The 12,164-nt window shown below is 44.0% G+C and overlaps 1 long non-coding RNA gene across 1 annotated transcript; it reads right to left on the reverse strand.

The window, feature by feature from the left end:
* Positions 1-368: 368 nt before the first annotated feature.
* LOC110694526 lies at positions 369-997 on the reverse strand. Its single transcript, XR_002505899.1, has 3 exons — positions 957-997; positions 600-861; positions 369-514 (listed from the first exon to the last, which is right to left on the reverse strand). It is a non-coding gene; the product is annotated as an uncharacterized LOC110694526 (long non-coding RNA).
* Positions 998-12,164: the final 11,167 nt, after the last annotated feature.

A 12,164-nucleotide genomic window follows, 5' to 3' on the forward strand; every position in this document is an offset into this window, starting at 1 on the left:
TGTCTAATGTTTGAAATCATAGCAACTTAAAATTCTACTATGTTTTAGGACGACTTTTACCCGAAATCGCCTATTTCACTATTACTTTGCCCGTTTTCTACATTTCTTATCTAATGAGCTATTTATCTATCATAACATGTAAATTACAACTAGTCTTAGGTGTCTAATATTTGAAATCATAGAAACTTAGCATTCTACTAAGTTTTGGGACGGCTTTTACCAGAAATTGCCTATTTTACTACTACTTTGCCTGATTTCTACATTTCTTATCTAATGAGCTATTTCTTTATCATAACATGTCAATTACAACTAGTCTTAGGTGTCTAATGTTTGGAATCATAGAAAATTAGCATTATACTTAGTTTTAGGACGGCTTTTACCCGAAATCGAACCGGAAAAAAGTAAAAACAAGTACCTCCTCAATGTGTTAGGCTTCAGTGCACCTATTGACTATGTCATGCATAAAACTCATCACGTAGAGGGCACAGTCAACGCCGTTGTCTTGTTGCGCACACTAACATGACACAAAGTTAAAATAGTCATGCATAGCCATAACTGAAGGCAATTTTATTAAATAAATCAATATATCAAGGCTTTACCTTCGCATATTTCCACGTGGGACCCGCAACCGAACGACAATTCTACTTCATCATAACACTTCAAAAAAATAAAAAAACAAACGATTTAGGAACATAGCCACTCAATCACTTAGGTGATGATACAAAACAATATATAGGAAGCGGTATGTACCTATTCAATAGGTTATTCACTAGCAACTTCCTTGGTGGCCATATACGAGCCGAGTCAAAGTAGTAGATTGTGTTATTGGAAACACAAATCACCATAAGGCTCCAATGTAGACTACATGTATATTAAAGCAAATATCTATCCATTAATTGTTATGCGTCAACATTTATACTTAACAAACAAATTAAGAGTGTCATATTTAAACTTACTCCTCAAAACAAGGGGCTAATAAGAACTTGTTTCCCGCCCACATTGATTCTATAATACCCCGCTCAAGGTAATCTATCACATCACGAGGGTTATGCAAGCATTTGGTGACGGAGGTCTGCTCGGGGCATAACCACCCAACTGCTGCTTCACCATCGGGATTACTAGCAAGGAGCTCCTGTAGTGACCTTCAAGAAAGTAATGTGTGCAAGTAATTACTAGTTGCATTTTTTTGGTACGAAAATATCAAAAATACAATATGTTTAGAAATAGTCTTGTTAATTTACCTCATGAAAGTTTGAATGATGGAAATGTTAAGCATGGAACCGGTTAGAAATTCCGTCACATCCTCTCTAGAAATGTATGCGATCGCATCCTCATCATAGTGGAACAATGCCTTAGGCAAGTTCACTTGAATGTGTGTACCCGTAGGCAACTCACTAACATGGTTGTGAAGAAAAGTAAATGCTTTCGAAAGCGACCTAAGGACATTGGCTTCTACCAGTGGAGTACATGAAGCTCTCGAACTCTTTTTCGACATTTGTCCTTGTTCCATCTTCGGAGGACCTTCTTTCTTGGATTTCTCCACCTTCTTCCTTTTAGCGGACTAAATTTCCATAGTAATCTAGTAGCATAAAAGAACATGGTCATTGCACAAAGCACATGGTAATCTAGTTACATACAAGTATTTATATACAAGTAGTGTTTACTTACCCCTCCTACCAACCTCAACCGATCACGTGGCCATTGCACAAAGCTCCCAGTCGCGTCACGCAGCTTAAAAAAAATCATATTCCTCTTTAGGCACCGGTAGTGGTAAGTCCTCAAACCCAGCAACTATAGAATCGATCCCGACCGAGATGTAATAGGTGCTAGTATTAGACTTAAAATGGACCTTGTCAAAAGGTTGTGCACTACCATACCCCACCAATTGCAACTGTCCACCGGTGTTTTCCCCGGGGTGAAGAAGCTCACAAGGCGTCTCTTCCTACATATTTGATTAGGAATTAGGACATAACTTATGAAATAACAAACGAAAGCCTAACATAAGAAAAGCTGATTACGTAGTGAAGTTCACCTTAACATCTGGGAAGGGTTCAGGCATCGGATTTGCTCTCTTCAGTGACTCTGCATCCAAAGGACTAGGATCCTGCAAAAGTAAAATAATTAAACATGCAAACGACCTCATTAGGACGAACTTCATATGACGTAATTCGTAGTTGTACTAAAATTACCTCTCTCTCAACTACTGATCGTCCTTGGGGCCTCCTGGGTGACTACATGAGTCTACTGGGGTACTCGAGGGAAATGGAAAAGGCGGCAAGTTCATGTGCTTCAGAATGACATTGAATTGACTTTGCATCTGTTCTTGCAGCTCCGCGTGTATTTCTGCCTTAATTGATTCCTTTTCCTTCTCATCAATCCGATGTGGCGAATTAACACTTGATCTGCTTTTTGCTGATTTGGTGTATTCTGAACCCATCACCTTCTCCTACCCTAGTTGTTTCTCGCCAAAACCAATTACTCGCCCAGGGTGGTATGGTTTTCCCAAAGCTAAGGTGAAAGGATCATGTTCGATGCTTGGAGTCAGCTTGCCTTCAATCACTTCTGAAGTATGCTCGAGCTTTAACAACACAAAATTTATCAGATCTAAGTACAATGTACTTGACAAGGAAATATAATTAATAAGTAGAAAAATTTGCTTACTAGTGCATCTGCTACTACTTTCTTATCCGGTTGCATGACATACTTGCCAGTTTCCTTGTCCATCCCATGCATAGCACACCACCAGTCAATTGCACGATTAACCAAAGTTGTGACCGTGGAAGAAAGTGGTTTATCAGTTGATGACATTATGGATTTGGGGTATAGACCCGCTTTGACCCACTTTGGTCTTAACTCGGCAAAGGTCTTACAACCCATATGATGGCTATACAATTTCTTTCCGGCATTGATTCTAGCTTGTTCGCTTTTTTCCTACACATTCAGAATTATATGTTAGCATCAGTCATTGTAAGAAACTAAATGTGAGTAGCCGACTCTATTGATAAATAAAAACATACAAGTGCGGTCCTAGTGGAAGACTTTTCCACAAACTTCTCCCAATCATCCACCGTTTTGTGGATATAAATCCCATGGTTTCTTATCAGGTTTCTCTTCTTCTCCATCTGCAGGCACATTTTTCTTTGGTCTTCTCTTTCTTCTCTTATGGATCCATCTCATCCTTAAGTAACTCTTGATCTTGGCCGGCTCATCAGGAATATGGAACATGCTCTGTAATTGGCGCAAACATCCACGTTAGGCAAGAGAAAAAAATGAAAAAAGGGGAAAAAAACCAGGGAATCGGGCAAGGCAGCAGCTGAGGCAGTAGTCGAGGCAGCTGCAGCAGCCCGGGCTACTGCCCAGGCAGCTGCAGCACCCAGGCAGCAGCCCAGGCTACTGCCCAAGCAGCTGCAGCACCCCGGCAGCAGCCCCGGGCAGCTGCAGCACCCAAGCAGCAGCCCTCGGGTTAGGCCCAGGGGAGGTTTTTGCAATTTTTTTTTTTGCAAGATATATATGAATTTATAAGAAAAGTGTGATTGAAATAAATACTTACTATAGTATCGTCCCAAAATGTTTGAAGCAACCCGTGAGGTATATCGGCAAACTCAAGTGTGATTGGTATTTTACGAGTTAGAATGCCAACTTGACTAGAAAATTTATCGCGCCATTGGCCAGTAGGTTGACCTAACTCATCAAACTCAAGCACCATAGGAACGTCGGGTTTCTTGAAAGCTTTAGTAGCACCCCTACTCCTTCTGTTCACCGGTGGCTTTACCCCTCCTCCACCACCGGTTTTTTTCACTTGCCTTTGCATTTGAGTTTCACAATGTGAATCACCTACAACTTCGGTAACCACATTATCATCAATAGGTGGGGCAGTTTCAGCTATACGCTCAAATTCATCAAGCTTATGTTGGAACTCGTCATAAGCTTGGTCTTCCGGTTCCCCCATATTCGTCTCCTTATTTACATCATACAACTCGTCACCATCATCATCATCCATATCCTCATCAGAATGAAGGTTCTCATCAGGATCCATGATATGTGCACACCTACAGTAAACAAGAAAAGCATGTTGTTAGTCATCAGTAATGGCAATCAAATCTGAGGCACAAAGAAAGACAAACACTTACCCAACTTCTTTGGTTTCATAACAAATTCACATATAATCCTCTAAACAATTCATATATTTAGTTCATATTACATGCTTATACGTTGAAAATACAAAAAAATAAAACACTTCCCGAAATAAACAAAGTTGTTGGAGCATAAGATATTTAGTAAATAAAACATGCATTAATAAAAGTACCTCTTCGTGTATTCCCTCATTGTGGTCAGATCGAATATAAGATCTATCATCATCTACATCAGTTTCTACATCAAGTGTAGGAGCAATGAAAGGGGGAGAATCATCAAATGCATCATATTCTTCCTCGTCCTCAACCTCTCTAACCCCTAATATTCTCCTTTTGCCAGCCAGGACGATGGACCATCTTGGATCGGACGGGTCAATTACATAGAACACTTGCTTAGCTTGAGATACAAGGATGAATGGTTCAAGACTATCCCGCAAGTGGCCAAGATCTACAAGAGTGAAGTCATCATTTCTCACGTTGCGCCTATTATTATCGACCCATTTACACTTGAATAGACCAACCTTGAAGTCACGGTAATCTAGTTCCAATATTTCCTGAATTCGTCCATAGTATGATAATAGTGCGTCAACTGGTGATGTATCCTTCGCCTTGCAAACTCTCTTGATGAAGCCACAAGAGTGACACCACTATTTTGAGTCGATGAGGATTTTTGATCCCGACTTTCAGTCCAAAATGTGTACCCATTTATATCATATTCCTCAAATGAATGAACATCTTCCTTTGGACCATAAGCTAGCCACTTTATTGTATCAGACACAGTCTCATCCAATTGACACATCACACGATCATGGAACCACTTCACAAACATCTTATTATGCAACTGCATTAGTGCTCTTTCCCCTTTTGATGGATATTCAACACGCAAACTATCCATGTACTCTTCTAAATATGGGTGAACCTCTGCAATATGATGAAGCACAAATAGGTGAGCTTGCATGATTTGATCTCGAGCAGCCCATATCCTTTTTGACTCGATTGTGCCATGACCATCAAGTTTCCCTTCATGTCGGGAAGTGGGAAGCCCAATAGGTTCGGCAACGGCTACATACTCTGCCACGAAATTCCCAATCTCCTCGGACACAATTCCTTGTATCATACTGCCTTCCGGCTAGACTGGATTTCTTGCTTTATCTTGCAGTGTACCCATGTGTCATTCAAAAGGGTAGCACCACCTCATAAATACTGGACCACACAACTTAATCTCACAAACCAAATGCAGAATCAAATGCACCATTATGTCAAAAAGTGAAGGTGGGAAAAACATCTCAAATTTGCACAAAGTTACCACAACAGTCGCCTGGAGAGCATCAAGTGTAAAGGGATCAAGAACTTTGCTGCAGATAGTATTGAAAAACCCACAGAGGCTTGTTATAACTTCTCTCACGTGCTTTGGTAATGTCATACAAACAAGCACAAAACCTCCGTTTTTCTTCCTTTGATAATGTGTAGCAAGCTGGAGGTAAATACACCTTTTGGTTCTTTCCTTTTCCATCACCTTTCTTCTTTGCGATACCCGTGGCCTTTTCCTTGCGCTGCCCCTTATGGTTTTGACCACCATCTTTGTTTCCTTTTTTCCTTAACCTTCGCCATCCTTACCTTAGCTTGAACCCACAACTCCGGACGAACACCCCACTCTTGCAAATCTAACCGCGCACTCTTGCCATCCTTCGTTTTTCCAGGAATGTTCATGTCCCCAGAATTGCATCACAAACATTCTTCTCTATATGCATCACATCGAGACAATGTCTAACATCATGTTCTTTCCAGTACTCAAGCTTCCAAAAGATTGATTCCTTTTTAAAGAGAGCGTGTGGGTCAATTGCTTTTGTTGTTTTACCAAAAACACATGTGTAGGGAATAATTTCAAGCTTTAATCCCACTAGCTTGAACCCCACTGTGATCATACACTAAAGTACGGTGGCGTCCAAAAGGAAAGAAAATAGAACAAAAGAGTCTCCAACAAGTTTTAGGAACTTGTAAACCGTTCACGAGGTAAAGGTTACACCCCTTAACGATCCAAGAGATCGTCAACTCCATAAGGTCTAGAACCAAATAAGGGTTCGGGGATGAAGGTACAAATCCAACCTAAAAGAGATTGAACCTGCCCTAATAATAGGCCTCTACTTTATTCTGATCGTATTCATGTGCGCTTTTTAATTAACATGCAATCAATAGGATTAACCCTAAACCTGTTTATCTATGTTGGTTGAATATTAATGCACAAATAAAACTATTATTGGCGATCACTTGAATTATAATCACATTAACCCTAAACATGATTATTAATTATCTTATTAAGCGTGATTACAAGTACCAAATTCCCTTTAAGCATGCATAAAAGGCGTGATCAAGCAATAACACTAAAAATAAAAAAACATAATAATCAAAGTATAAATATAATCATGATCATAAAATTATAACAATGAAATAATCATGTTAAAGCATAATAAAAATAGCAAGATCCTAGGCATGATACTAACAAGATTAATAACAAACCCTAGCATGTCACTAAGCAATAAAAATCAAATCTTTAACCCTAACATGATACTAACAATCATAAATATTAGGAAGAACATAGGAAGCATTGCAGGAATCATATTAAGCATATTTGATATTATAACCTTTTCACATCAAGGCAGTCACCAGCCGGCTGAGGTCGTTGGTCATCTGACCTTTCCCCGGCTAGTGATTGCTATTTCTCCTTTTTGACGGGTGCCAGTTGGTCCGCCTTTCTTTTCATACCGGCTGCCCTTGGAGCCGGGACTGCTGGGTCGCAGTTATCAATATCTATGGGCTCGCCCTGGCCGGCTGCACCCATAGTTGTCTTGACGTCAGAGAGATAGCACTCTCTTGCCGTCTTCTGGTCCCCGCTTAGGGCACCGACTGTACCATCATCCTTTTGAAATTTAACCAACATGAGGGACGGGATGATGACAGCCTTAGATGCGTTGAGGGTAGGACGGCCAAATATCATGTTGTAGGCGGACAGCTCCTCCACAACTAAAAACTTGACTATCATGTGGCGTCCTTGCCCCTTTTCACCCAGCCGGATCGGAAGATCTATGCTTCCGACCGGATGCACTACTCCACCCCCAAAACCGACTAGTGGGTGAGGAGCCTGGTGCATGTTACCGGATGTGTACTTGAGCTTGGTCAAGCACTGATAACTGATTAGGTCAGACGAGCTCCCGGTGTCTATTAGGATCCGGCCAACCTTCTGGTTGGCAACCTTGCATTCGATGACGATGGGGTCATCATGAGGCCGCCTGACCTTGCCCCGGTCCTTTTCAGAAATAAAGACCTCAGGGAAGATGTCTTTCGACGCCTGGCCCTCATCCACTGAGTTGACCAGCTTCCTGATGTTGTCTTTGGTGCCCCGGATGGTGGGACCCCCTCCGGCAAAACTGCCTGCTATGGTGAAGATGGTCTCTTCATCCGTCTCGGAGTTTACTGGGCCGGTTTTTGCCGCCTGCCCTTTCTTGGCCTGGGTATTACCCTTAGGCCTTAGCCTTGGGTAGATAGGATTTTAGGGCCCCCTCATCTGCCAGACGGTCCAATAGCCGCCTGAGGCTATAGCAGCCATTGGTGTCGTGGCCAACATCCTCGTGGTATTGGCAATACTTGCTCTTGTCCCGTTTATTCACGGGGCTTTTCATTTCAGCCGGTTTGTCGAGAGACATCCGGTCTTTGATTTCCAGGAGGATGGTGGATCAATCTTTTGTGAACTCGTATTTGGGGACATATGGTTCTGACTTCCGCCTGATCTTCTGGGCCGGCTGTCCTGATCGGTCAGCTGCCCAGACCCCTTTTCTCTTTTCTTCCTTTCTTGCCGGCTGATGCTGTTGCCGGCTCTCTTTTTTGTCAGACTTTTTATAATCTGACGGCTGCTTGACAGCACATAGCTCCGTCGCCTGTATATAGGCTTCAGCTTCAATTAACGCCTCTTGGAGGGTAGCAACCCTCTTCCGGACGAGGTCAAACTTAAAGGTCGACCCATCCTTCAGACCTCGAAAGAAGTCTGTATAGGCCACTTCGTCTGATAGTCCTGGAATCTGAATTCTCATCAGATTGAACCGTCTGACGTACGACCGGAGGCCCTCCCGGTCGCCCTGCTGTATTGCCCCTAGGTCGAGGCTAGTCTTTTTGGCAGGAATATTCATTGAGAAATTTGACGTAAACAAGTACGCCAAAGTTCGAAAGCTGTTGATGCAACCGGCTGGTAGGTTACCAAACCACCGCTGGGCTATGCCCTTGAGGGTAGCCGGGAAGCATCGACACCAGACGGCATCATCTAACCCCTGGAGGTACATGAGGTTAGAGTAGGCCATTAGATGGTCTTCTGGGTTGGTGGTGCCATCATAGGCCCCCACCAAAACATTCTTGATCTTAGGCGGCTGTGCCGCCTGGGTTATCTCTGGTGAGAACGCCGTTGGCTGTTCCCCCAAATTTAGCAGGCGCAGCTGCCAGTCCGTGGGTTGGAACGGCTGCTGCGCTTGCCCACCGAAAAGACCCGGTGACATAAAAGGGGATCCACCCAACCCATTCGGTGTGCCGAATAGGCCAGGCTGGATCACTTTGGGTCCAGACCGGGCAGAAGCTTCGCCCGTCTGGCTCCTAAGGTTCGTTCCCGTACGCCTGTGTGAGACGTCATGGAAACTGTCCGGGAAGGTCGACGTTGAGGCCGACGCAGACGCCTGACCTCGCTTCTCTTGGAGAAATGTGCGGGCGTCTGAGAATGTTTTCTTGGAGCCATCCGGCTGTACGTGCCGGATGGCCTTTCGCAGCTCCCCTTGAGGAAAACGGAGTCTGCTTGGATCAAACCTTAAGCCCTCCCCCTCCTTTGGCTTGGGATGAGGGGTAGGAACTCGTTCTTTGACCGTCTTCTTTTCAGAAGGCTTCTTGGCCGGCTGACCCTTCTTTGGAGTAGCTGACCGGATGAGGCTCTTGATCTCACCCTTGAAACTATTCATGAAAGACATGAGTTCGTTTCTTGTAACGGGGGCTGAGCCCTCCACCGTTTGGGCAATTCCAGCCGGTTGCCCGGCTGGGTTGTTGGGAGCAGCTTGGCTGATTTCCCGTTCTCTTCTATCTTTAGCACGAGGGTGCTTCGTTCTGAAAGACCCATCCGGGGCCACATATGTTTCAATTTCGTCGCCACTTTCATGGTCCGTCTGGACCTCAGGCTCGACCACAGGCCGTTTGCCCTGATTCGGTGACACAGTATCAGAAGTCATCTTAGAAGTACTCTCCCCACAGACGGCGCCAAATGTTTCGGGGTTTTTTGATGTGTCCTACGGGAGAGTTACAATTTCAAGAATGCCCTTCGACGCCTGTGCCTGCAAAATCACGAAGACTCCTGGGGGTAGGAGCTCCGCCTCCGACGATCAAGTTAGTAAAGATACGGGAGGTAGAATGCACGTAATGTGGAAGTTACTTCTCGCGTAATGGGAGAATTCTGCAATTAATATTGCTCGGGGTAAGTGTTTTTCTTTTTGAGGAGTATTCAATGTGAACAACAAATGTTCCAGCCCCCATTAATGAGGGTCCTTCCACTATTTATAGTGGGGAAGGGATGGTTCCCCTTTTAGGGTTTAGAGGACACGTGTCAGCAGAGGATTGGAGCCCTGCTGACCAACGGCTGGATGCCACGTGTCACTAGGCCATTGGGCCACGTGTTTAGGGTATTTTTACCCCAAACACCACTCATTTAGTGGCCCTTGAAAATAGGAGCACTAAGGGAGTGGGTGGTTATGCTAATCAGGCGGTTACATCGACTAGGAAGTTGAAGTGCCACATAAGCACACTGATGCATGTCTCCTAAAATGTAGGGGCATGGCATAGTGGAATGTGACGTTTACCAGACGGTTACAAGAACATGCACAACGTGGATAACCCCCTTGACTACGTGGACAGGTCCAGATTCATCCAAGTAAGTATCCAAGTATTGGAAAGTTACAAAATCATGGGTGTAGTGAGCATAGTGGGCAGTTATCCTATCTGACTAGGCTGTAGTCAGTGCCTATAAATAGGCTAAGGTATTCATTTGCTGGGCATCGATTTTGGGAGTTCTAGAGAGAGATTCTAGAGAGAGAAACTCATGTAGTTTGTAAGCCACGAAATCAATAAAGTGTTCTGGTCATTACTTGCCTCTTGTCTTGTGTGTTTTCTTTCTTTAAAGTTCTTAAGTGTTGAAGGCTGGTTTAGACTCGATCTAGACGCCATCACGGGCACCTCTTTAGTCCCTTACTTAGAAAAAAAAAAACTAGTCCCCAAATAATCCCGTGACAATTTGGTCCGACCTGCCGGAATGGCGAGTTCAACTTAAGCGAAGCAACAAGATAAGACCTCATCCCTCTCGATCAGAGAAGAAATCGTGGCTAATATCGAATTCGATGGCTAGGAAACTGACCTTCAAAAGAGACATCCTAAGGGCGTGTCGGTCAGTCCAATCGCTGCTAGACCTCTACGTGATGCTTCTGGAGAGTCGAGTGGTTGTGTGCCTCCCCCGAGGACAAATACCCCTCAACCCTCGAAAGAGCTGGAAGATATCTTGGATGAGGATCCCCTATATGCCAAGGTCATGACCTACTTGGGGGATCTTGCAGGAGAGGTGCTACATTCGAGCGACCCGTGGCTATCTCTTAGCCAGTTAAAGGCCCTCGTGAAGGAATATCGCGAGAAGCTCGGGTTTAACCTTGAGGATCCGTGGTCCACTTGGTGGAACCAAGTGAAGGCTGGGGAGATGTTTTCTATGGACGACCGCCAGGCGGAAGTCATGAATCAGTGGTGCCACCGCGTGTGGGATGTTAGCAGCAACTTCATCTCACAAATCCCCTCTCCAAAGTTGGAGGTGGCCTCGGTGACTAATTTTGTTCCTTACAATGCTCTTGTTTCTCATGCAGGTGGTTGGATCGAGGACCCTCCGGTGCAAGGAAGCAAGGAGGATGTTGTGCTTAAGGGAAGGACCAAGAAATTGGCGTAAGCAGCCAACCTCATCAAGGTAGCGACCAAGGTCGTGGAGGTGGTCAACCTTGAAGATTCTGAGGATGAGAGCGAGGATGACGTTCCTGCTAGGTCTGAGGGCTCTCCTAGTTGGAAGGGGTATCATTTCAGCGATGATGAAGGGAATATGGTGATTCCATCACCGGAATACTACCCTACTTGTGCATCGCCGAAGTATAACCCGACCACTCCTGAGTATGCCAAGCTCAAGACTGACTTCGGTCCCTTTGGGCCGTGAAGCTAAAAGTATCTCCTATGTGAGGAATTTATCTATCTATGTTTATTGTCGCTTATCATGTTGTCTTTTCATTTCGTTTTTGAATTTCGGTTGCTTTATGTATATATATGCAAAGTGTAAATTAAAGTATTAATGAAAAGAAATGTTGCTTTTGGTGCATTACATTGCTTGTTTCGATAGTCACGGTGGGTTATGCGATAACACACTAGCTTAATTGATCGATGTATTGATTTTAAGCCGGAAGTATACACAAGGTGCCACTCCACTCAAAACAAAAAAAATTTGACTTGAAACAACGCGAGTGTAACTGTTGTGGAAGATGGGTAGTAAGTCCTTAGTAGCAATAAGGTTCCTTGTGAATCACACTTAAACTTTTGAGAATTCCAACCGGAATAGGGACATCCTACAAAGGTTAGCAGTTAAACTGGGGGTTACGACCGATTCTTAAAGTATAAGTGGGGATGTCGAAGGAACGACGCTAATGAAAAGGCAATACCCTTCCTAATGGAATCCATTGTCAGAGTTGTCAAACTTTGCAAACTTAGCTTGGAACGGTGAGCAAGCTAAGGAAAGCAACAGAAAGTCCCATATGGTTGGGCATATGGTCGTTGAGTACCATGTCAATCCGAATGTCAAAGTCCTGAGATGAGCCATGGGAACCTCTTAGTGCAAGAGGAGGGATGTCAATGAGCATCCTAGAAACTAAGGCGTTGCGCTCATGCTAGACTTAGAGTCTGAGGCATTGTGAGAGTGACTCTCATGTCACACTT

The sequence above is a fragment of the Chenopodium quinoa genome, unplaced genomic scaffold (genome assembly GCF_001683475.1).
Source record: "Chenopodium quinoa cultivar QQ74 unplaced genomic scaffold, ASM168347v1, whole genome shotgun sequence".
NCBI classification, from domain to species: Eukaryota; Viridiplantae; Streptophyta; class Magnoliopsida; order Caryophyllales; family Amaranthaceae; genus Chenopodium; species Chenopodium quinoa.